Source organism: Ornithodoros turicata, chromosome 1 (genome assembly GCF_037126465.1).
Source record: "Ornithodoros turicata isolate Travis chromosome 1, ASM3712646v1, whole genome shotgun sequence".
Lineage (NCBI taxonomy): Eukaryota > Metazoa > Arthropoda > Arachnida > Ixodida > Argasidae > Ornithodoros > Ornithodoros turicata.
The window spans coordinates 17,459,271-17,485,608 of record NC_088201.1 but is presented as its reverse complement, the minus strand read 5'-3'; the positions used below and the strand labels follow the sequence as shown (position 1 = coordinate 17,485,608).

The window sequence follows — 26,338 nt, the reverse complement described above, 5'->3', positions numbered from 1 at the left end:
GCGTTATTTAAAGCCCTTCAATTGCTGAAGTTGAGAAATAAATGATCAACGATGTATATCAATGCCCTGCAAAGGGGATTCATTCTGATAATTGCACATGTTTTTGGAGATGCAATACGATTTCTCGTTATCGTGGTTCGTCGTGACAGGTGATGGGTAGTGGTGCTGTTATCGCTTATCGTAGTTGGCTTCAAGTTGGTGGACGACGTCTCGATATGAGCGAAGGTGAAGCTGACAATGATAACTGATTGATTGATTGGTAAAAGAAAAAAATGGAGATGTTAGTCTCAAACTACTCGGAACTGGCTACTTCAGGACACGTTATTTATGGCTCATTATGAAAACTGCTCTGTAAAAAAAAAAATCCGTAATTTTACTCACAAGTGGCTGCTAACTCTGTTGTCGGCATACAGGGTGTCCCAGCGTGTCATCGAATAATAATAATAATAATAATAGTAATAAAAACTGACACCTAGAAACATGCGGTCAACTGCATTTGTTCTTACTATGTTTTTGCCACCTCCTCATGTGAATATAATCTAACTTAAGTTTTATTATGTCAATTTTTACGAATTGAACTCGAAAATTTGCCAAGTAAAGGCCGCTTTTTTACTCCACCAATGTGAAGCGCGTGCCAAATTTACTCAAGTTCGTGATAATTGGCACGGGTATTGAGGAGCTATCCCATCGGACAAATAGCCGAACATCGTGCGTTTCTGAGCGCAAACAACCTAGCGCTCGACGCCTTTATGCGCGCCCTCGTTGTCAGTCCGACTAAAGGAGGTTGCTAAACTCAGCCCACACAGGGATAGTAGAAGGAGATAAGACAGGCCTTATCGCATCCTGCTTCTGCTGGTATCACGCCTTCCCTTTCCCAATTAGAACTTTCACTTTTTCTACAGTCTAAAAACAGAACTTCACCGCATTGCACGTAGTGCGCCAATCATGTTCGCGAATGATAGGGTAATCTGTTTTGATCCGAAGAGAGAGGGATGCGTACGCCTTCTTGTGGCAATTACCATATATCCAAACTGCCACAAAAAGGCGTACGCCTCCCTCTCTCCTCGAATAAGAGGCGATAACCCTATCATCCGTGGCAACGGTTGGCGCACAGCGTGCTATGCGGTGAAGCTCTGTTTTTAGAGTGTACACTCTTAAAAATGAACTTCACCGCATAGCACGCTCCTAGCCAACGATTATCTCGAATGATATCGTTATCTGCCCTGATTTGTTGAAAACAGGGGGCGTACGCCTTTTCTGTGACAATTATGAACAGCATAAGTGTCACAGAAATGGCGTACGCCCCCCGTTTTCAACAAATCAGGGCAGATAACGATATCATTCGAGATAATGGTTGGCTAGGAGCGTGCTATGCGGTAAAGTTCATTTTTAAGGGTGTACTATCCCTCTGTGGACTGGGTTTAGCAAGCCCTTTTCGTGGGACTGGCAACGAGGGCGCTCAAAAAGACGTCGAGCGCTAAGCTCTTGGTGCTCCGAAAAGCATGATGTTCGTCACTTTTCGGCTCGTCAATATCCCTGTTAGTTATCATGAACTCGAGTGCATGCGGTACGCGCTTCACATTGGTGGGATAAAAAAGCGACCTTTACTTGGCAAATTTTCGAGTTGAGTTCGTAAAAATTGACATAGTAAAACTTAAACTAGATGACATCCACATCAGGAGGTGGCAAAAACCTAGTAAGAACAAATGCCGTTGACCGCGTGATTCTAGGTGGCGTAGTTTTTTTATTGCAATTCAATGACACGTTTTCTTGGACACCCTGTATGTGCCGTAACCTAGTTATTGCAAAAAAGTTCGTTTGGAGTGCACACTGCGCAGCTCCCATAAGCGAAAAGAATGACTAAAGTGATATTAAACTGCGAAAGACCAGTCCGGAACTGTGCAGTGTGCACTCCAAAGGGATTTTGTGCAGCATATAGGTTACGGCACATATGTCGGCAACAGCAGTCACTTGTGCAGTAAAATTACGGACAATTTTCTTACAGTGATGAGGAGAAATAGCAATCAAATGTTCCAGTAACGAACTGAACGTAGCCTATTGCTAAAGGCAGATGAACTGTGTGCATCAGTAAAAGCAGTGAAATATCGTCTACAGGGTGTTTCAGTAACCGTGTCAGAAAGTTTCAACAGAAAAAGCACGTAACAGAAATTCTTCGATCAACGACGTTCATCTGTAGGGAACTTTTGCCATGCACTACCGGTAATTTTATCAAATTTTTATGGAAATAAATTTAATTTCCTGAGTTGAACTTCGAAATTTGCCCGGTCCGCCAGGCGTTTTCTTTATTTTTACTCTTTATTTTCTGCAGGAAGCAGAAAGCGCACGTCGAAATTTGCTCCACTTTATCACAAGAATCATTCCCTGGTATACAATGGTAATGGCTATTAAAAAAAAATTGCGAGAACCGTCGTTTCTAAATTCTCGACTGCCCTCAGTTCTCCGTCAAAGCAGCGAGGCGAGGAGGACGGGGAGGAGAACGGACCTACTTCGTCAGATTCCTTTTCGGTGCTTCTGCTGACAACGGCAGCAAGGTTAGAAATGACAGTTATATGAAACAAGAGTGAGAGGTAAACAGGTATGGGTGGGTCACCGTTTTTCTTCCGTCACGTCTTGCATTAACTTGGCGGGGAACTGAGCACGGCCACCAAGTTGCGCGTCTCGAGATGACGATTTTTCCAGTTTTCTTCAGCGATTATCATTGTAGTAGGGAATGTATTTTGTAATTGAATGTATCTCACACACTCACTTCAGCGTCGTTCATCGTCTCATTATCGTGTCACGTCTCATTCCGTCCATTGTGCCTTGGGGTACTGGGCCGCATTTCGTGTGGCGGATGGACGATTTCAGAAAATCCCAGTGCTCCTTGCGCACGCGTTGCGTCCTGGGAGATTACTGGAATGAACTGTCCTTCACGTTTCGGTTTCGCTGACTTTGACTCCTCGTGGGCAATCGGCCGGGAGAGAAGAAACTTAACAGGTTGGAGATTTTCTCCTCCTTTGTTATCCTTTTGTAAAGTGATGGAGAGATGGCCTACTATGCACAGGACCAAGAAGTTAAAGCTCTGAAGGCACTCTGCGCCTTCCTAAAAGATAGCGGCATACACTGCCGCTTTTAACACCTTTGCTGCATCTCTGAGACAGAATCCAAACCAAATAACATGGAGCTGCAAGCGCCTGTAGTGGCAGCCACCTTGCTCCAAGACTGTTTTCTTCCCCCTTTTTTTGCCAGATAATACTTACTTACTTTGTTATCAGCAAGTTCCCATAGTCCAAAACGACGCTAAGCTCTCTGGGATTTTCTGAAGTCTTCTATTTCCCATTCATCATCATTAATTTATCGATTGTTGTGGTTAACGTGGCGCTATCTGTTTCCGAAAAAAAAAAAAAAAACACAAAGAAAACGTGACGTTCACTTGGGAAATTACAGAGTTCAGTTCAAGGAATTAAATTTATTTCAATTAAAAGTTGATAAAATCACTTGTAGCTAGTGGCAAAAGTTTCTTACAGGTAAATATCGCTGATCGCATATCTTTCCGCAGTGGCTTTTTTAAAATTATTATTAAAATCTTTTTACATGACTATTGAAACACCCTGTACCTTCCACGCCGAGACTGGGAGGTGACGTGTGTTCGAATCCCTGCACCGGCTGTGCTGTCTGAGGTTTTCCCTGGGTTTTCCGGCAGACTTTCCAGACGAATGTCGGCACAGAACACATATTAACCCCCATGTCCCCCACTCGTTCCCGCTGTCCTCTCTACATCTGTCCACGTCTGTACGCCTCTCATAGCCACAGTTGCTTCGCGGCGCTAACACGAATTTAAAAAAAAAATGAAATACCCCGTAGAACATGCATGGAGACCACAAGGGCGGTATTGGTGTCCTCTCGTGGTAGAGGAGCTGAGCAGTCCTCTTGGGCACGTCACTTTGGCCACCCTGCTCGGCCCGGTCCTGCACAACCAGGGGGCAGTTACGACTACCCTCGCTTTCTCCGTGCCACCGGCCTCTCGACCAGCCTCTAGGGCCTTTTTGTGTGTCTGTCTGTGTGTGTGTGTTTCTTTTCTTTCATTTTTTTTCGTTTTCTTTTTATGGAAGGAATAGCAAGTCGGCCTATGCCTGACTAACATTTCCTCGCTTTTTTTTTTCAATAAACATATCCCCCCCTCTTGGGCAGATTTACGTAAGAACAAGGAGATGATAATTCGGGGGTTCTATGTCACATGGCAAGTACGATCATGAGGGACTCAGTGGTCGCTTGGCCAATTAATCTTGCTCACCTGAGCGACCTCTAAGGGAAACATGTGCCAACTTAGTAGTTTACGGGTGATGTATGTTATGATAAATAAAAGACACGTCGATTCTTTACACACTTTCAACGCGATTCCTACCAGGGAGGGCGACCACCCATTGAAACTTAATTTAGCACTCATAGTTGAAACTGGGCCCGGAATCTAAGAACGTACCATTTCGTTAGTGCTTTCTTTCCTGTTGGTTTTTCTACTTTCTTTTCCATTCACGACTTCTGCAGTATAGGCTTGCATGTACTTCCCACTTCTCTCTTAAATCGGTTATAATTCTTTAGGAATGTACTTTATGCCACTCCAACGTTCTTCTGTTGGACATTCACTAAGGGACTTAGTATATAAGTAGCACACTCTTAAGAATGAACTTCACCGCATAGCACGCTCTTAGCCAACCATCATCTCGAATGATATCGTTATCTGCCCTGATTTGATGGAAACGGGGGGCGTACGCCTTTTTTGTGACACTTATGCTTGTCATAATTGTCACAGAAAAGGCGTACGCCTCCCGTTTTCAACAAATCAGGGGCTTAATCGCTTCATCGTCGTTACGGTCGTTACAAACTAACGAGTGGCGGGAAATTCAAAAAGGTGGGCACGTGACCCATTGCGCGTGACGTGTACCACGGCCTTCACGTATCGCGCGAAGAGCGCCGTGCACGTGTTTTGTCACGTGCCCACCTTTTTAAAGTTCCCGCCCGCCTTTTTGAATTTCCGCCAGTTGTTAGCTTGTAACGACCGTAAGGACGATGAAGCGATTAAGCCCCCTGGCCAGATAACGATATCATTCGAGATGATGGTTGGCTAGGAGCGCGCTATGAGGCGAAGTTCATTTGTAAGAGTGCAGCAAAAGGCAAATTTGTCCTGGTTCTTCAGACAAAGCACAGCAGTGCTCCAACTGCGTGTCTGTATCTGTGTCCCAGGATCTCCTCTTGCTCTCTCCCTTTCGTCCGTTATTTGGTACTTACTTCCGGAACAATGCCGATCAGCACGTAAAAGAACACCTTCTCTACAATTCAATGGGCATGTTGACAGTAAGATTAATTTACTTGGCGATCGAAGAAGTATTAAAGCACACGGGAGCTGGGAGTGAAAGGTGGGTTTCAGAATTTGCCCCTGACTCGACGATTTGTCCCTTACGACCCAGTGGTCACTCTTCTTTCAAACAGCTGTATTAATCAACTGTAAAAGAGCACTCATGTTCCCATTTTGTCGGCACTCTGCGCGTAATGCTCCATTGAAGTTCGTTGTCATGCCCCAATTCTGTACTTTTTCTCCAGATAGATCTGCTGTTATAGTGCAGAGGCCCCACATAGCCCTCATACATTCATCGCTTGTCACCGGAATGGATACGCTGTATGTCTGCTCATGGGCGTAGCACGCACCGTAACCTGGTGGTCGTACATATTGACCCCATAGCAATTTCCTGTTTGGGTATTGTGCTCTCCGTTCGCCACCAACGACCCCTCCGCACGCTCGACATTCTGCGGCTATTGTAGCAAAATGGTGCAGAATGTCCCCAACGCAAACTCTTGAAGTGGGGATGTACTGTGCGTCTCGTGAAAAATCACGCACTTCGCGAGAATTGCAGTTGGGGCGTCTTTTTCCGTAGCCCCGCTGTAATTTGAAGAGTTGCGTTCAAGAAGCTACTTCCGGTTGTTTGCAAGGTTCCTTTGGTGACCCACTGTGCGGTGTAAATTACCGTGTAAAGTGTAATGAAAGACCATCGCCTTGAGTTTAGTGAAACTTCTACTATGTGCATAGAATGCAACCTCATTCAAGCTTGAACGCCTTGTGTTACTTCACATAAAGTACGTTGCAAAGAGGAGGACATTGGCGAACGATAATAAAGTGACCTCACGAGAGAGGAGTAAGTCAACCAAATTTGTATGAGAGACCGGTCCCATTCGGCGTTGGAAAATGAGGCGTGGAGGAACGCGGGTAGTGGTGCGCTAACAACAAGAATACGCTGTGTATCTGGAATTACTACACACTAATTCCAACTCCAACTACACACTACTGCGTACAACTACATCGCCGTAATCTGATACATCCACAAGCAGTTCACATGCCGAAAGAAAAAGAAGAATACAGTGAACCCTCGTTATTATGACCATGGTCGTTCCCGAAAATTTTGGTCATAATGCCGAATTGTCATATTAACGGGGGGATATGCAGAAGTTTCACAGCATTGTTCCCCAAGAGTACGGTCGTAAAGTGCGTATGTCAGATTATCGGGGGTCATATTAACGAGGGTTCACTGTAAAAATAAAAATAAAGCGAACAAGCCACGCTAACCTTACCTATATACCGGGTGCTTCATCTAAAGTGATAAAAAATTCTAACTGGCGAGTGGCGCCGTACTCGCCGGAGGATTGTGGGACTTTCGGCAATTACCTTCTGGAAACTTTTGCCGCCATTTAGGTAGGCTTTGGACCCAACCCAGACCCAACAAAAAGTATGCACAGCATAGCAACAGAAATAGTCGAAAAAATTAGTAAAAGTGCTGCTTTAGCCCCGCCTGCTTGATTGTCGCAAAAAAGCGCGCGCGAAAGGTGGGGCGATAGGAGCGTGTCTTCTCACTCCGTCTATTCCCATTTCGTCCACTCGTGTGTGGCCAGCAACGGCGAGCTATTTCGGCACCCCCCCCCCCCAATTTCGCCTAATCCTTTTTTATCAGATTATTTATTTATTTATTTCCTAGTACCCCAAGTGTCCTAATGGACAATGGACTTATCTCCCAATCCCTCGCCATGTTCCCTCACCCGGAACTGCACAGAGTCCCACTTCGCCTAATGTATGTGCCAGGCAGTCCCATTTCGCCTACTCAGGTGTGTGTGTGTGTGTCACGTGAAGAAAGAATGCGCTCCCTCTTTTCCGATGCAGCCTGTGCTTGATCATAATTGAGGATCGTATTCTAATGGAAGTACCTATTTTTCGTTGCGCTGCTATCGTGCATACATTGCCTATACAAACAGCAGATTTCCCGCAGAAGAAAAAGCAGATTTCCCGTGTTTAACATTGTATTTATTCGATATTCGCGAAGTTCTTCGTATATACGTGTAGGCTCCCGTAGGTATGCGAAGAAGAGGAGGAGGACACTAAAATTCATTCTGAGGTTCGGAGGCACGAGAGTGAAGTCGTCTTACATTGGCGCAGTCGACAGGACATGGACAGGACATGGGCATACACCAGACCTGAAGGAGCCTAACACATTTTTAAAGGATAAGGAACATAGTCCAATGACAATGTTCAGTTAAGGTGCATTATAGATGTACCACAGTATCTATACGTATGAGATCGCATATGTTAACCCACATGCACTGAGGTAAGGTACCGCAATTGTTGCGGTGAATCACCTCATCCCATCGTCATTAATGTAGATGTTGTTGTTGTTGTATGAGATCAGCCTTCGCTCGCCACACTTCAATTTGCTTCCCTCCTCGCCGCGTTGTCAAAACCGAAATTTCTCGCTCACTCATTGATGTGTACGAGCAACCACAACTGAATATGAACAGCCTGGCCACATCGATAGGGGCTCAACTTGCTCGTCTAAAGCGAGGGTCCAAGTTGTGAGTCAAAGTATCTAGGAGGGGCGGGGCGCGGACAATTGCTCACCAATGGAACGCTGAAGACGGTCAGTTGCTCACCTCGTTATAAAATGCTCTAAGCCCAACCTGAGGCTTTCATCTCCTCGTGAGGGCTTCCTTGCAGCTTCCCTTCCGTAGGAACTTGCACTGCTATCATATCCAGTCATTGTTAGCGAGTCAACGTTGTCTGAATCTCAGATGCTTCCAACTACTTTCGCCTTTTAGAGGCCCCATTTTCTTAATTAGTTCTCCCCCCCCCCTAAAGTGACAATATAACAGCTGAATGACAGGGTTGTTGAGCATTTCTCCTCCTTCAGCAATTGGGGGGAGTGGAGAAGGAAATGTTCGGGATCCAGGAGGGGGTGACCACATGCAGCTTACAGACAACTTACAGCACATCCGCCAAGTTGCGCGAAAACGCAATAGAGGTTGGCACCACTGGGAAGACAAGTGACATTTTGATTTGATGTACTGAGTCGGAAAATACCGATAGGTATTATATTGTTTGCAATGCCATGCACAAGACTTGGTGAAAAGGACAATAAGTCCTCATGTGCCGTTCGTAGTAGAGTTGGTAGACTGTCGAGCCACAGGCGCCGCGGGACTGCCTTTGATGCAGAACCGCATCACTCGGCCCTTCTGAACGCCCTGCTTTTTTCGCAAAACCAGATGAGAACTTTGTAATGTGTGCAGATTGCACACGGGGGCGGAGTCATTCCCTGCTCACGTGAATCAGAGATAGCAACGCCCATTTGCTAGAAGTACCATTTCGCCTAATGAGATGCCACGACAGTCCCATTTCGCCTAATGGCAGGTACCCCTCTCGCCCTCTTTAAACCTGAAAAAGTCGCATTAGGCGAAATGGGACGTAACCGATAGGAGGAAGTGTCCCCACCTTCTTCAGTTTTGCTGATTTTAGTGCATTGACCTTAGTTCGGCGGACAGCACTTTTATCGGAAGAAATTTCCAAGATAAATCCCTTTTTGGCTTGTGACTGGCAAATGTGAATGAAACAGGGTCCTATCTCGTGAGTTCTTTGTGATAAGACAGTGGTCACTAGCATCAAGGTCAAAGCTGGGAAAGAAAGGTAGTGGTGGTGGCGAAAACTGCCTTGCCGTTGGCCTCATTTATGTGGGCAGCGTCACGATTGTAGCCAGGATGAGATGAGATGATATAACAGATCAAGGAATGATGATGGCCGCAAGTTAAGATCTTGGGCGGTCACTGGCAGAATTGGTGAGAAGTCCGAGCAGTACATAGTTTTTGGGCGAGACCAGCTGACACAAGGTAAAACAAGAGGCGGGAACACTTCCTCCTATCGCCGCATCTTTCGCGCGCGCTTTTTTGCGACAATCAAGCAGGCGGGGCTAAAGCAGCATTTTCACAAATTTTTTTCGACTATTTCTGTTGATATACTGTGCATAGTTTTTGTTGGGCCTGCGGTTATCTGTGGAGGTCTTCATATTTCGGCGGGAAAAAAAGGTGACATTGGCTGAGCAACTTTCAAAGTTCGATTGAAAAAATAAATTTCCCTGAATTAAAAATTGTCCAAGGCCTTCCTAAATGGCGGCAAATGTTTCCAGAAGGCAATTGCCGAAAGTCCCTCAATCTTCAGGCGAGTACGTCGCCAGATAGAAATTTTTATCACTTTAGGTGAATCACCCTGTACACCAAACGCGTATGGTCAGCAAAGAAATAAGAGCCTCGCTCTTTTTGAAGCAGCTGTCTCTTTCGTTCCTCGAAGCCTCTGCAGTAGTAAAGCAGTATTTGTGCTTCATAACCTATAACTTGAATATGACAGTTCCCATCCAGTCTAAGAAACAGCGGCCGTACACAACACAAGAGAGAAACAGTCAACGCAAACGCTGACAGCAGTTTCCTCTGGATCGTTCAAACTCAAACACCGGTAGCGATAACGAACGCGCGGGGACGACACGGACGGACACGGACAGCGTCCACGAGCAACAGGTTCGTTTGACACACAGAACGACAACCGTTAGACTGACTTTTATTATGCTACCGGTCGATCAACGCACTCGACATCTTCTTTTCACCTGTAGAGATAGTCGACATGCAGAAATCACAAAAGGTCGTGTATTGTCAGACGCTTCCTTATAATTTCTGCAAGTCACCCCATCACCGAATTCTAGTTAAAATATAACGCAAAATAAAACGTTTGACCAATTAATGTGCTTTACCAGTTGAACTGTTCTAAAGCTAAAAGTTGTAACAATTTCAATTAACTGCCATTATTATACCGCTTTTCGTTTTCGTGTAGTCGACACATTTTTCCGCCAGAAGTGTTGACTATTGCATTTTACCTTATTACGTTTTCGAAACTTACAAAAGTACTGAGACTGTCTCATTTTAACTATTCAAGTGGTAGACTGTCAGAGAAGATCCAAAGAGGGAAATCCAAAGGAAATCCAAACAGGTCCCTGGTCTGGCCCAGCAATGTCCCCAGAAATCGACCTCTGGGGGAAGGTGGAGGGTGCCGATCTTCCAGGGGGGGGGGGGGATATGTTTGCTAAAGTCCTCGCCGTCTGCCTAATTTTTGTGCGAACGGAGAACTCCACAGCACGTTGATGGGGTGTCAATAACGTTCTCCAGATGCGATTTTATTTGTATACTAGCGTATTATAATCACACAATATCTTACGACAGCGACTCTTCAACGAATGCAGTACAGACTAGACGCTGTCATAAAAATATAAAAGGAACACAACGTTGTCTCGCGAGGCTGTGAAAATTAGATAGCCAACGGTGAGAAGAATAGCAGGAAAATGAAACGAACAACAACAACTTTATATTATGATGATTGGAGAGTTTCATCGCCAGGGGCGATACTCTACCCCATTGGTGGTGGTAAAAATGAGACAAAAGAGCGTTGGTGATTGCGCAAAGGTGTGGAAGTGGTGCTTCATATTAATCACGGGTATTAAGGGTTTGCAGAAGTTCCAAATTACATTGGAACAATGCACGATAAGGTTATTTGCATGAGGGGGGATATGTTTAATACAAAGAAAAAAAATAGAAGGGAAATCTTAGCCATGATGTAGGCTTGCTATAGTCATCCAAGTTTCCATGTCGTGTACAGCACAGGATACTCGATTCGAACGTATTGGTACAGCCAGGCTGTATTGGGCAATCTCAGAAATTTCATTGGAGGGGGGGGGGGTGCAAAAAAAAGCTAGGGGTGTGTAGGGAAATCCCTGGTCTGGCCTGGAGGAGTTGGAGGCTTGCCTGCGTTGTATTCGCAAATACCAAATGCAAAATTTCATCCAGCAGAACGTCAAAGTTTTTTTAAAAAGATAAACAGGAGAAACGAGCGGCATATTCACTGCCGCCACACCTCCAGGCAGGTCACTCGGTGATAGAACGCCAACAACCGTTTTCGCGGTGGTGGCAGCGCTAATGAAAGAGCTCGCCGTTGTCGGTCTCACGGAGATGGACAACGTCACGACTAGTGCCTGGTTCACACTGCAACTTCTCTCCGTTGCGGACAGGTACGGTTCAGATCGGGTGCGGATGCGGTTGTCGTACGACACGCTGTTCAGACACATTCGTTCTTGATACGGAAAGCGCCTATGTGTTTGACCAATCATGCCTCCGTCTATCTATCTATTTATCTATCTATTTATCTATCTATCTCCAGTCTGCCTTCGCTCATTGGTCGGCTGGTCATAGTCGCAGTGCTCATAGCCGGATCCGTGTCGCGTGGAGTTCGTCCGAGCCATTCGTTCGTTCGTTCGAGGGGTGGTTCGTCGGACTTCGTTGCCATGACAACCGCGCCGCGCCGCATCCGTAACGTGCGGAAATGCAGCAGTGTGAACCATAGGCATCACGCTCTAGGGTATTGTGCGTCCTGGGCCGACTTCTAAGGGAACTCTGACGACATATGTCTGACAGCGTCTGAGGAAATTCCAGGAAATATCCCGGACAGCACAGCCGGCACCGGGATTCGAACCCGGGTACCTCGCAGTCTCGACGTGACTTGGCCAGCACGCTAGCCACTCAGCCACGCGAGCTGGTTTTTCGTGGTAACGTAAAGCATGACCCGCCCAGTCCTCATGTCGTCTGCTTCAGCCAATCGCCGCAGTTGATTTCAACTACAGGCTTTCTGTGGTTCCCAGCGGCTGCCCATATGTGGCTGATGACGGCCCGTCTCTATAGCTACGGTCACCGCAAGCACTCTGGCAGTTGGTCATGTCATTTATTAAGTGATCGGGCTTTGTCAACACCACCTATATAGAGAAAGCCTGCTCACTCGTTGACGTGACGTAACAACTAATAGTCATCCAATCAGGATCGTGTTTTCAATGGCAGTAGCCAATCACGAACGTGCTTTCAGCAGTCGTAGCCATGGAGACGAACTGCCGTCGTCTGCGAGTAGTGATTGAACGTCCCCGCGTACAAAATGGGGAAAACTTTAAAATAAAGCACAAAACAGTCCCATATCTTTCTCGGAAGCGTGTCGCACATTATGTCTACAGATCAAGGTCTGTAGGTTCAAAGTTAGGTGCAATTATTTGAGAGTTCTTGAATTCGCAGAACGGAGAATCGCAGCAGTATGGCAGACGAATTCTCACTTTATATGTCCACGTAGGAGAGAGAGGAGGCAATAAGCAGGTCTTCTGTATCTAGGTGGCGTTGGCTTTGTTTACTCTAGGTGACGTTGGATAAATAGTAATAATAATTGGGTCGCGAGACAACTGAGATCGTTGGATAAATGCGATTAAAGGCTGTTTTGAGATACGGTAAAACGTAACCAGAAAGTTCTGCTTTGAACCGGTGCTTTGACTGCTTGACAGAACAGGAACCAGACGCTACTAACAGTGACGTCACAGTTGCGACAGAGCCAGTTGAGAAATTCTATCATACATATAAGGAATTGTCTGCGAAGGTAATCGAAATATTTTGCGCGAATCGAAATATTTTGTGACTGGGATAGCATGGGATAGCATTTGTTAAGCATTGATCTGAGTCTCGACCACCGCTTTGAAACCTCCAGTTTTGTATTCCTTATTTCAACGTTTTTGTTCTTATCGGATTGAGATTGCTTCATTTTTTTTTTCACCACATATTTTATATCTCAAGGGCGCTCGTACGCTAATCATAGCTGCCACTGTGTGGCAGGCAACGAAAGCTTGTCATCCAGCCAATCTGCTCTAAAACAAATGATATATTTAGTAGATCGATGAGGAGTCTCACCTGAGGAAATCATCTTGCGACTGTAACGTTCTGCCACGGGTGTAAAGTCATTTAATATTGTGCAAAAGGTTTGCAGCTTCATTTGCTATCATCATCCCCACACATGTCTGACATTTCTTCGTAATTACGCAGGGTGTATTCACGTCTTCAACAACACATCGATCATCACAAGTAACAGTGTCCGTATATTATGCTTGACGTGAAATTAGCTAATCCTAACCCCTCGTTACATTTGGTATTAAGTCTGCATTATAATCACAACTAGCGCTGTTCACTAATAAGGCGCTTTCGTATGGCTTGTTCGCAACACGTTCCCGCTAAATGAACACTGCTGAAAGATTCGCTCTTTTGTCAGCAACGAGAGAAAAACGGGCAAAAAATCTATTATGCATCATCATCCCACTCTCTTATTTTTCCCTCTTTCCCTCTTGCATTAGCAATCAATACCCACTGAAAGGGAGTAGGGGAACGGCCGCACAAACTGGGTCGGCGCGCATTTTTTTCTAGGAATACGTCAAGGATTCCATTATTGCAGGCTTAATACGGTACGACACATCTTCGCGGTGTTCGGCTTTTCTGGGAATCCTGCCCTTGTCGTGCGTTTACACCTGGGCTGGGCCTAATGTTGCTGAATCGATAGAGTAGCGGCTAGTGTCGGATCTAGCGCTCTTCCGTTTACATCCGACCGTATGTGCTCTTTCACATCACTTCCGCTGATGTTTAGGACGCATGTGGATACGATGTGGACGCCTATTGGCTGGCGATTTGTTCTGAAGTGCCACATTAGTTATCTTCAAATCTGTGTTTGAAATTTCAGTTCGCTCCAAACAATACTTTTAAACAGAACCTAATAGCCGCAATCATCGGTGAGCAAGCAGGGTACGTGATTAGAACCACACTTTCACGTCAGGGGTTCAGGGGCCATTCAGCGGTGGTGAATGGCCATCATATCATCTTTTGTTTGTTTGTTTGCGTGCGTGTGTGTGTGAATGAGAGAGAGAGAAAGAATATGAAACGCCTTCACATCCACCACGATGGCCGAAAAGCACGTGCTTTTTTGTATTTGCCTTTCGTTCCAATTAATATCAAGTTGTGCTGTTTGAAGATTCGGGTTAAAACGCTATAGAAAGTGTAGCGATTTTGTAAAGTGTAAAAAGGCCAGCGAAGTAGACTTTCTACGCATCGATTTAATCGAAACGATTGAGTGTTAAGGAGCTATGTGTTGACCTTCCTCACCAAGAGGAATCTAAAACATGAGCGAATGTGGTCGATGGTAATGGTGATGTATTCGCTGATGTGCTTGGATCACTTCGCCACTATAGAGGGAAAGGAACGGAAAAAAATGATGTGGGTCATTTCTAGTTGCTCAGAGAATTGAAGTCAGCAGAAACTTTTTAATGACTTCAACTAAGAAAACTTACACAGATTAGGCTATATTTGCAGTAGACTAGAAAACTTGTAGCGCAAGATGTGGGAGCTGGACGATGAAAACAGTTTCTTGTCCAACAGGCTGCTATAGCTGAGATGGAACAGCTTGAAATACATGCAAGGTGAATTTTTCGAGGTTTGCTGCATCCTGCCTTCGAAGGATGTTCTGAACGTGATTTTCCCCCCCTTATTTTATGGCGGTACATTAAAAAAGCTTCACGCCGTCTGTACCTTTGTCATTATATGTATAAGTGTGTTATATATAATACTGCAAGAAAGCTCGTCATTAAAACTAGACGCTCCTAACCGTTCGAATTTTATCCTGACTACCTGCATGGAATAATAATGTAACGTGAGAGATGACAAAAAACAAAAACAAAAAATCCGTAATATTAGATGTGCTATATCCGAACCTAAGCAACAAAATAGAAAATATTCCAAGTGGCTCTAGCAATTTCGTGCAGCAAGTTTTCTTCTGTGTCAATTTTGTACTGCTCTATTCATTAAAAGCTAATAATCGTATTTTCGCGTATTGACAATAATTAGTCACGTAAAGTTTACGCAATACTTCCACAAAAACGTTCACACCTTTAGCATAAAAAGGTAATATGAGACGTCCATCACAAAATTTCCCCCACTGTCACATTTTTTTGATGCAGTTCATTAGTTTTTGTTTTTTGGCGTTCAAGGCATCTCTGCTGAAACAGCTGTTGCAGTTTGATCTCTGCAGCAACGGTTACAGCGAAACAGATATAATCATGAATAGAATGACTGCACGACGCACATCTATATCATTACAAGCGATCGTGGCTTAGTGACAAAAGACATACACTTCAGCACGCGGAGCAACGCCTCAGCACACGCGGTCCGCAGTGAAGTTTCAGCTTGCGAAGTCCCTGCAACTCTGCCTGTCACCTGCGAACACGAAGTTTACCTGGCGGTCGACCGCCGCTTTATCGCCGAAAGAATTTCATCGATCTATGGCTGAGACACCGGGTCTGGTCAGCGAGCGGAGGGTGTAGGAAAGGACAGAGCGAACCCCTCGTCGATTTCGGGGAATACCAGCGCAACTGCGACCTCGGGAACCATGCTTTCTTTCTTGTTCAGGGGCGGAGGTTCGGGTCGATGCAACTGTCCCACTGTAACGTTAATGTGACGCGATGTTATGAAAGGACGTCTGGTGGGAATTCGCGGAACAGCTCGGGACGCGCAAGATGGATTTCCCCAAAAACTTGCTCATGGTTCATTTGAGAAGTCTACCTCCGAGGGAACTCCCTTTCGACTGCACCTCCGCTTATGCATATACTTTTCCATGTGTTTGTGGGTATACATAGCTTATCAAGCACCAACTTTGCCTATAGGAGTCATGTAAGTTCCAATGAAGTACGTTGTGGATAGTTGTCGCAATTTATTTTGCACTGGAGAAGCCGGTAAGTGGATCAGTTTCGATACGATTTTCGCAGTTGCGCGAGATGAGTCCTATGGTGAAGGTGAAACTTTTTTTTTTTTTTTGCCTCCTAAATAGGATGAAATCTAGGTTACTCGTAAGTGAAACAAAGATTTGATTTCGTATCAGTTTTATTTTAATTGGTGTTAATAATGTTGCAGTGAAAGAGCTTGTCAAGTTCGAGTGCCGATAACTTGAAATTGTGCGAAAATTTGTACAACTGAGCATCGGGATTAAGGGTAATTCAAACAGTGAATGAAATCACGTATGAAGAACTATCAATCAGCAAGGTTTATCTAGTCGCTTTGGGGGGCACGGGATAGAGCTTCGTGCGCTGCGCTCGCGCCAGCAACCACTTCACACGTGTCCGATCGATCAAAACATTCCATTCCCGCGCCCTGTTTTGACAAACTTCGCACAGGACGCGCGAGTCCCGGACAGTACGGAAAAGACTTTCTGGATTGTCAGTGCTTACCTGAGTGCCGCAATGATGACAACTGCAACAATGTTCTTCCGAAGGCCCGCTTGACACTTGGTCGCCGTAGCTTGAGAGTCATGTACCTCGTCCAGAAGCCACGTTTTGTGACCGTTTGCATATCCGAAGTTGATCAGGGGACCTCACGTAGTGAATGGGTAGTTTACATTGCAGTTTGAAGGGCTGAGGAAGAAGGTAGCCAGTTATTCATCCGGTATCCATGATACCGGTCCAACACGAGCACTGGGTGTCCGAGCTCTGAGACGTCTCATGGTTGCCCTGGTCGCTGGCCACTGTCGGCATGTCGCTCTGGGGCCGCTGTCTGGGTGAGTCATGGTGTCTAGGCCTCGGCCCGCATAATACGAAGCGCGCGCGCTTTTTTTCCGCAAATCGAAACCACTCCGTATATACGGGTGCAAGCGGGCCTCGTGATTGGTCCGCCGGTTCCACCCCCGGTGTTCCTGGAACGGGATTATTCGGGGTGCTAGGGGGAAACGGTAGCAGTAGTTTCGTAACACGCATGCGCTCTGGATGATGAGTTTTTTTGGGGGATTTTAGGATGGGAGTCTGTGACAAAAAATTCGGGGAAAGAGTTTGGCCCCTTATCTCAGGTTGGTGTGGTCATGCATGGCTCTCCAGGTTAGCATGGGACCGTTGCATGCCATTTTCATTACAGCTTCCTTGTTTTTACTGTTAGATGGTGCGCGTGTTGTGTTTATGGTACTTGCTTCTTTCGGGGCACGTGTGTGCGTGGCGTGTACTGTTCCGCGCATGACTTACAGCTGGTGAATTCTCGCACTTTGGCACGTAGAGTGGCAACATGTTTTTTACAATGGAATTGAAGCATTCTTCCAGAAGTCTTCTTTCTGGAATATACTTCAAGTTTATCACTTTTTTTGTGTATTCTAGGTTCGCAGATTAGTCTTCCCTGTTACCTGTATTCTCTTCGTAGCATACATCATTTGACTTCGTGTGCCTTTCCTCTTCTTCATCCTTCTTCTTCTTTTTAAGTGTTGAGAGAGGTCAGCCAATATTTGGCTTGCTTGGCATTTTTAAGGCAGTGTTCGCACATCTTCGGTGCACTTTAATTGGAAAATTCACCGTTGTCTTGCGTGTGTATGTGTGTTCTGTTTTGTACCTCTATTATTTTATTCTTGCGGCACAGAGACGCTTCCAAGAAATTGAGCAGCAGGTCCGCGATGGGTGTCGCCCAGCTCCAATGTTTGTAAATAAACGATATTTTCTCCTCCTCCTCCGCACTTCCTTCATCTGTCGTTTTCCCCTTCTTTTCCTCCCCTCTCCTGTTGACCATATGCTATACCTGACCTCGGGATGACGTTCAGCGTGGTGCCTGGGATCATCTCGTCATTCTTATTGGGAATAAAGTCGTTACCCGCGAACTTGTGCGATATTTCTTTTCGGCTTAGGGCTCTGGGTATGATGATACCGTAGTAACGCGTGTGCATTGCTCTTTACGAGGAATAATAGGCTTTTGTCTTTTGGAGACACCTCCTAAATAAAACATTATTAGTAATTAAGCATTATTGTAAGTAAACCTTCATGTAGATCAGTGACGTCCTATAAAGACATTGCGTGTACTTGTAATGACGAGAATCCGCATAGTCTTGCTTTCGTGAGCCTTGGCTTTGGGAATAAAGCTGAAGAGACTCATATGAAGCCTTGTAAGACATCCTGTATCAGAGTTGATTCACGGCACTAGCATGGAATTTATCCCTCCAGGAACTTCTTGGTGGAGAAGTGTTCACGTGGTACTCCAGCTATATGAATAGTACGGTAAGATACCTACCTAAAAAAAAAGTTTTTATCGAAGTCAATGGCGCAATATATTGTCTTTGTCGACTGATCGTGTTATACTCTAAAAGCATGGTCAAACAAACAATAGAAATAAAACAATAGAAAGAAATAGAAAAAAAAAAAGAGAGAGAAAAAAAAACACGACTGCGTAACATTCTCAGAAGCAACACTCATGCAGAATGTTGGAAGGGAGTTGCCTCAGGACAGAAGCCGCCGATATTTCGAACAGAGACTGTTCTTCTTCTGGGTTGTTCTTCTTCTTCTTCTGGGGTCCTCTTCTCTGCCCAGAAGAAGAACAGTCTCTGTTCGAAATATCGGCGGCTTCTGTCCTGAGGCAACTCCCTTCCTACATTCTACCGGTTCGCTGGATTTCTACCCATCATGCAGAATGTTGTTTCTCTTTCCTGACCTGTTGATTGAGTCACTAGTAAATCAAACAATTTGTTGAAATTGGGAAATCTACGCGGTTTTATAATAGCCAAATCGATAGAAAATGGCTAACTCTTCCTGTTTTGAACAAATTAGAAAGCAGAACGATATCAGTCTGAACGACAGTTGGTCTTCAGTGTGTTATGCGGTAGTTTTCTTGTTAAAGTCTATATCCACATTTACCTACTTTTTGCTCCATTTACTTCGTGGCGTAAACGCTGCAAAATAAACTCAATTAAACATAAATCGATCCTAGAAACTTCTCTTCGCAGACATGCATCTGCATTCCCCATCAATCTTCGTCACTTTCAGTTTGCTCGAAACAACAATTGGTCGATGAAAGAAGGAAGTCACTGAAAAGGTTCAGCCAGCTGTAGGACTCGAACACACGTCTTCTGAATTGCCGGTTCAGGGCTCCACCAACACATCTCCCCAACGACTTCCAAAGGTGCGTCATTTGAAGGGACACACACATCCACTCACTCACTCAATCCACCACTCTTACATGTTTTCTCACTCACGCACACATTCATACGACGGGACGACGCAAGCGGCATCTGTTGAATACGACGAAAATTGATCTTCTGAGGCCGGAACACACAAGAAAGGAAAACACATTGTACAACACAACACAACATATTGTCCTTATTGTCCTTTCTTCTGTGTTCCAGCCTCAGATCATCAATTAGGTGTTTGCGAGCGAGTACTTGCGATATTTTTCTCTGTCATTATGCAGGTTTTAGTATCGAGCGAAACAGTGCGCCATCAACTGCTTTCTTTCCCATATACCGTCCATAATACACCATATACCATAATACCATAATGAAAAATAAAGCAGCGCGAGAGACGACATGCGAAATACGCACAGGCATCTGACTGTCCCGCAGGCTTTCCTCGAAACTTCATCCCCACATGATACGTGACCCGCTAACCTTCACCCGCGTACCATCAGCGAACCGCAAAAGTATCTTGATAACCGTATTCGCATTTACGCAGCTACAGCGTTACGACTGTCTACTGGTAGTCTAGTTCTAGATTTGTTTAAAAAAATGAAAAGAAAAGAAGAGAAGAAAAAAAGAAAAGGTATACGTGGAATAAAGTAAATATCGTTGTTGCCCGAATACAAACAACTGGAACAACCAATTTTGAATGTTCGTACCATCGCAACAAAATAAACGAAGTTATTTATAAGCGCATCCGGTGTATGTAATGTTCTTGAATGTTTCATTGTATGCACTTTATTTCGCTGTCTGTTTTTATCTACCTCTGTCATTCATTGTATGTTATTAACTGGTTTCTCTGTATATACCACTGTTATTCGTTCTTTGTTATCAACTGGTTTCTCTGTATATACCGCTGTAATTCGTTTTATGTTATTAACTGGTTTCACTGTATATATCACTGTTATTCGTTCTTTGTTATCAACTGGTTTCTCTGTATATACCACTGCCATTCGTTGTATGTTATTAACTGGTTTCACTGTATATACCACTGTTATTCACTGCTTACACTGTACATATCATCAGGTTGATGTAATAAATTTGCTTTATATATACGCACACACACACACATATATATATATATATATTAAAAAGTCCCCTCACAATACAAGCCTGTTGCGTTCGAAGGTCAGAAGTTCGTGTGATACTCTATACACCGTTTTTGAAAATATGTTCAAGTTACAGCGATAAATTTCGCCCATTTGGAGAAGTGGGTGAGGGGAATCTCCTAACGGGGCCGCCGAGGAATCCTCCGTTGCGCAAGGGGTCAGCGGCCCGCCGGCGCCGTCTGTCCCCGTGACTTGCTTTTAGGCTTTCCCATCCTAAGACAACCGACACCACCGTGACTCAGGGCATTAATTCCCGAGAAATTTTGCCCCGAAAATCAGACTTGTCTTCTTCCCGGAAGCACTCTGTCCGCCTTGATTTGTGCATTGTATCGTCGTGCGATTGGTCGTTGGGCCCTCCTAGCCCTCTCCAATATCAGGGCCAAACAGAGACAAATAATGGAACACTACATGGATGAGCAACCGGAAGAACAAAAGGAGTTTGCCCAAAGGAGGGGCTGGGCTCTGGCTGACGCCTAAACATGCGTATTATTGTACACTACGGTTACTGCATTTTTTTTAACTTGAACTTTTTCAACAGCCATTGAATGAAGCTTTTGTGGGCGTCATAAACAGAATGTCTGGCGCTGACTTTGTCATATTTCATTTTCTGTTGCCTTCCTATGCCCCAACCGGAATACCTTTGTCCTGTAGCCCCGCAGGAACGCACGATATGAACAGTTAGTATTTATTGTACTTCTGTCGTCATTTAAACTTCTCGATGTGAACTATGCTCGTCGTGGAGGTAGTTGGAACACTTGACTCATTCTTCTCATACTGAGGAGCATCTGCCTGAAGTACATACTGAGTGACACGTTCATCACGTCTTACGAGCTTCCCCATTTTCACTATTACGTTTCTCCTGTCGTAGCTGCGGAAAAAAGACATAATGAATTACAGATGTAAAGATTGGAAAGTACCTTTAAAAAAATAAAAAAGGAGAGGATGAATCACTACAAACTGAGTCCGGTACCCCTACTACGTGAGACAGAAGCCAAATAAATAAATAAAAAAGACTGCATTTTGTCTAGAACTCACAACGCTCCCATTATCCAGAACATTCACAAGCCAATTCTCTCTTAAAATAAAGAAATGAGAGTGAGAGAGAAAGAGAGCGAATCGCAACACGTTACACATCTTATACGTCTGTTTGGCGCTTGATCGTTGAGCAGAGTCATCGTCCCGTACAGTCCCCCCTCCCCCACTGTAGAGTTTTCACCCTCATTAAGACGAATGCGTTGCATAGCTTCAATCTTCCTCCATACCTATCGATCAATATCCCGCTTGCGAATGTAACGTCCTGCTATGAGTGACACCTTGTCACTGAATTACCAATGTCATTCGCTTATTATATTTGCGGGAGAGGCCTGATTCATTTCGAGCGATGTTTCGTGTACGATCTGACTCATTGTTGTGTCTGAAAGAAACTTTGAAATGAGTCAAGAGTGAGGCTGTCCATTACGAAGAAGCATTCTCTGTTTTGGCGCTGTTTTTTCCGGAGTAAGTTGGGTCAATGCGACAGTCATTCACCCACACTAGCCGACGACTTTCTTTTCACGGTCTGCCTGATGCCAGTTGTGGCCGATTTTGTAGGCTTCTGCATTCTCGAGACGAAGGGGAGACATTTCTTCGTCTTCCTTTCTCTTTCTTTCTTTTTTAACGTTTTGTTGGTGATCTCAACGGTTAACGGTCGTCACCGTAGCGTGGCGCTGTTGAGCCGCGTCGCGAGCGTCGCGCCTGGCTTTCGTTACATAGAGATCATCAGCCGACAGTATGAAAATTGTGTAAAGGACAGTAAGAAATACATCGCTGTAAAGAAGAACAATATAGGCTACTTCGGTTTGTTCGTGTTAGGCAATATTGAGAAAGGATTCGCGAAATCTAGGAGTTGTGGTTTAGTGAATTGCATTAGGGTACACCTTCTCGGTTTGTAATTAACGGTACATCTGCCTCCCACGTAAGAAATGAGAAATGAGTTTATATTAGCCGTTCGTGTTTCTGTAAATTATCAACATGCCCTCTACCAATACGCGTGTAGATGGGAATGGACGAGAAGTAAGTTGGACAATGTCAGCCAAATTTAGAGTACAAATATGTAGCATCATGAATGGTTCTGTCGTCGGCAGCCAGGAGGTTCCCTTTGCATGTTGCGAACCCTTCTGGTCATTAGTGCCAGTTTGGCAACCTACATTAGAGCAAATCTGTGCGTGGCAGTCTTTATGGCCCGGATCGGAGGGAACGTCGTAACTTCATTTGGTGTCACGTGATGCACAGGGTTGAGTTCCGTGGCGGCCTATAGTCCCTCTCCTGCTGTGTGACTACCAGGAAGCGGGTATATGATTGGTTCCTAATACGCGAACTTCTGGGAAACCATCTCATTGGACCTTAGGAATGGTCACCGCGCTGAGCGCTTCCTGGTTCATCCCGGCGAGGGATGCTTGCATGCGAACTGATTGTGTTATGGGGCCTCCATCCCCATGCTTTAGTTTCACTTAAGGCTGACCAATGAGCAGAGATTGCGCCTGGCCTGATTATTTTTGTGCACGATTGTCATCGGTAGGGCGTTACTTATGTTCCCGTGAAATATTTCCGCCGTAGGACAATGTGTACCGGAAAACTTTGAAAGAGAAAGGGTTTGTGCAGACTCGTGTTGATCAGAATGTGCTGAAAGTGAATTCGAATAACTTCTGAGCTTTGGGGCTTACGTGTTTGTTCGTCCTTAATTGGGGCCTGCCTCGGTTAATTCTCGTGCTGAAAGTGTTTTGTGTCTTATTGAGAACATGGCATAGAGCAGGCCAGCTGGTGGACAAACTCCATTATGTGAAATAATGTTGATTCTTACCTTCCGTGCGGAGGGATGTTTAGTATGTAACACGAGGCAAAAAGAGTACAGTAGACATAGACCAGAGAGGAAACAGTTGGTTGGCACAAAACTCTGTTCGTTCGGGGCCGTCATGCAGCCGGCGACCCTTTTCCGATCTGCCCTTGAAACTCCTGAAAATTAGAGAACTTTAAGAATTTGAGAGTTTTAGTGCATCGTACGTGTTGGGCGTGCAGCCTCTTGGTGTATTTCACCGGCGACTTTCATGGTGCAGTCTTTCTAATGAAATCCATAAAAACCCCAGTGCAGGGCAACACTTAAAAGTATTTGGTTTGTCAGTTCAGTGCTGTGTCTGTCTCGTCTTTTAAGTGTAGCCCTGCACTGGGGTTTTTATCGATTTTAATGTCACACCTAACAGCCCAACTATTTTCTATTGAAGCTGTCGCTTATTCGCCGACATCGGGAACTCTGGCACCCATGGAGGATTAAGAGACCCTTTTTGTCGCCGTACAACCGAAATGCCTCCTGGGACATCAAGAGAGTTACAGTCACACAAGCGACAGTGTGACGGGACCAAGGTGGACAACATAGTTCCAAGGTTGACCCTGCGGGGCCGGACGCTTTTGAACGCTGCAGCAAACTGCACAACTTTAATTCGGCTGATGAAGTGCTTGGATGGAGGGGCCTGCCTTTCACCACATATTGTTATCTTGTACTTTTTGACGTCAGTTTTGAGTGTGCTGATTGGTGGCAGAAAGGTAACGTCTCCTTACAAAAAAAAAAAAAAAAAAACGTCAGACGCGCAAAGGGGTTCATTGCTGATGGTCTTGCTGTCACAAAGGTCAGCAGTTGTATCTGGAAATTCCCTGTAAATAAATGTATATTGCCCGTGTTCTCCATCAAGTCTCCTGTGGACTCCTTCTCTTGTAACGTGTCGCGCAGCGTCGGGCCCACAAACCGTTCCTACGACTCTGCGGTCCCCACTTCAAGAACTCTACGAACTTATCTGTACGGCGTGTGCGGTATCGCCTTTGCGTACGTAAGGGACAGCGTTGTGGTTCTGCGCAATGCGCGAAGCTCTCTTTCTGTTTGGCGCGTGCCACACGTGCGTGTATGTTTTGACGTGCGTTTTGGGTATATAGGCTGCAGGTGTGGTTGGTATATGATGTGAAAGCGGGAATACGGGGAGAGATTGGTCGCAGCTACGAGGATCTCCTACTTCGCATTTGTGTGTTGCTGCAGGCAGAAGCTATATAGATTACGTGAGTCCTTGTAGCGAGCGCGCGATCCACACAAGTGCACCTTAGCACCGACATCATCGCAGAAACAGTAGGAAACGAGAAGCCTGTCCATGAGGAAACTTACTAGCGCTGGAATGATCGATTGACCCACGGTTCGGGGGATGCATATTACTTATATTCCAATTTCCTTCATTTTTAATCGACAACAAAATTCTCAGAACGCACGCCTGTGTTCAAGTTGCGCGCCACGGTTTCATACTAATGCCGCTGTCTACCCAGAACAGTCGACAAGTACAAAGCGACGGACGCTAGATTATCTCCGTGCTCTTCGATTGATGAGAATTAATGGTGCGAGATTTTGCGATTCTCTCGATGAAACCGCCCTGTGTCGCTCGATGAAACTCTTTCAAGAAGAGCTTAATTGCCGGAAGAAAATTACAGGGGTCATTTGCGGAAGCAAAGATTCGTCGAAACCATTGCAGGTCTTGGGATCCACGCGCTGAAATACCAATGAAAGATTTCGCGCCGCGAAATGTTGCGTAAGGAATGTTGTTCATCCTGCTCACCATTGTCCCATCGAGTATGTGGTACATGCCGGTTTGGGAACATTTACTGTATTGGAATCGATTACTTACAGTAGCGCCCGAGATGGGATATGGTTGCATAACCAGCATAAATTCCACAGTAGCTTTATCAGTGCACTACGAATGAGCAACGTTGAGGACAGTTGCACATGCCCTAAGCACTACCAAACTGAGGAATTTCTTCAGCGTTTGTGCAAGCGGGCCCAGATCTAAACAGAAATACCGTGCAAGTATGGCTTGTGCTACAAAGACAAGGATAGCTCGCTTGAAGCAGGACTAAAGGGGGGCGGCATTGTGAAAGCACTGCCCATCCGCTTTCCTCGTCCTTCTTCCCTCCCCTACATAACAACATTCAAAGATCTTGCCAAGATATTGCCAATGGCTACGGTGGCTAAGGGGAAGTCATGTGGGGTCTAGCGGCGTAGACCAAGGTAGCTTCCGAAACAGAAGTCATCTCCTGTCGTACGTCACCGGGCGCTATGTCTCTATTGTCCGAAGCTTGAAAATCACGGGATAATGAAGAGGAAATTCGCCGCTCGCAAAAAAAAAAAAAAATTAAAAAAAAATGCGAAAACAAAATAGCAACAACAGCGAGAGAAGACGCGAAAAGGCCTGTTGATGCGCAGTTGAAGGCGCACACATACGCGTGTACCTCTAACGATGCTGTTTAGGCCCACCGCGACGCAGTTTGGGCCACTGGGGGGTCATTGTTGTCCGGGGAGGTCCTGCACGTCCCCTGCCGCCTGAAACACTCTTCAAAGGTGGCTGCAAACTGTGAAGGTCTCTTGTGTGAGCCTCCTTCGTTTCAGTATCCATTATTTATTGGCTAGTGTGTATACCTCTAACTGAAACGTTCGTCCTCAGTTGTTGATGACGGGGCGGAGAGCGGAACGTGAAGGCATTGCTACCTTTATTTGTCTGCCCGTTCTGCTGATCATTGAGAAGACTACACAGGGGCCCGCCTGTGTAACGTGTCGAAAGTCGGTCCTTTCTTGTGATGTCCTGCGTCCGGCCTTGTTTGCTTGGCTTCAGTCACACCGCTTCAAGGTGCGCCGTTCACCAGGAGGGTGCCTCGCTATACCTCGTATCCAATTATCACTCATGGTGGCACCGCGCACGGGAAGTGCAGATTAGAAGGGGACGACCATTCCGTGACTGCGTTTGGACGTGTCGAGCGCTCAGAACGAACCAAATGAGGTTCACTGATGAATGGCTACCCGTCATCGTGTTTTCTAATAGTGCCTTTAAAACGAAACAGGCCGTCGATCGCGCGACTTCTGAAAGTATTTGCTGTATTCGACGACGTTAACGTATAGTATTCGACAATACAGAAGTACAGGTCGATAAGCTTCGTGGTCTTGCGGTCTATATGC

At 45.4% G+C, this 26,338-nt stretch overlaps 1 protein-coding gene and 1 long non-coding RNA gene across 2 annotated transcripts in view; one reads left to right on the top strand and one right to left on the bottom strand.

The window, feature by feature from the left end:
* Positions 1-13,145, bottom strand: part of LOC135397312 (uncharacterized) — an 80,578-nt gene extending 67,433 nt beyond the window's left edge. The window contains exon 1 of the mRNA XM_064628857.1: positions 13,120-13,145. The gene's annotated coding sequence lies outside the window, so the exon portion shown is untranslated. The remainder of the gene's footprint in view (positions 1-13,119) is intronic.
* LOC135397339 (uncharacterized) overlaps positions 1-23,918 on the top strand; it is a 116,816-nt gene extending 92,898 nt beyond the window's left edge. Inside the window, exon 3 of the long non-coding RNA XR_010423631.1 lies at positions 23,580-23,918. This is a non-coding gene — a long non-coding RNA (uncharacterized LOC135397339). The remainder of the gene's footprint in view (positions 1-23,579) is intronic.
* The last annotated feature ends 2,420 nt before the right edge of the window (positions 23,919-26,338 follow it).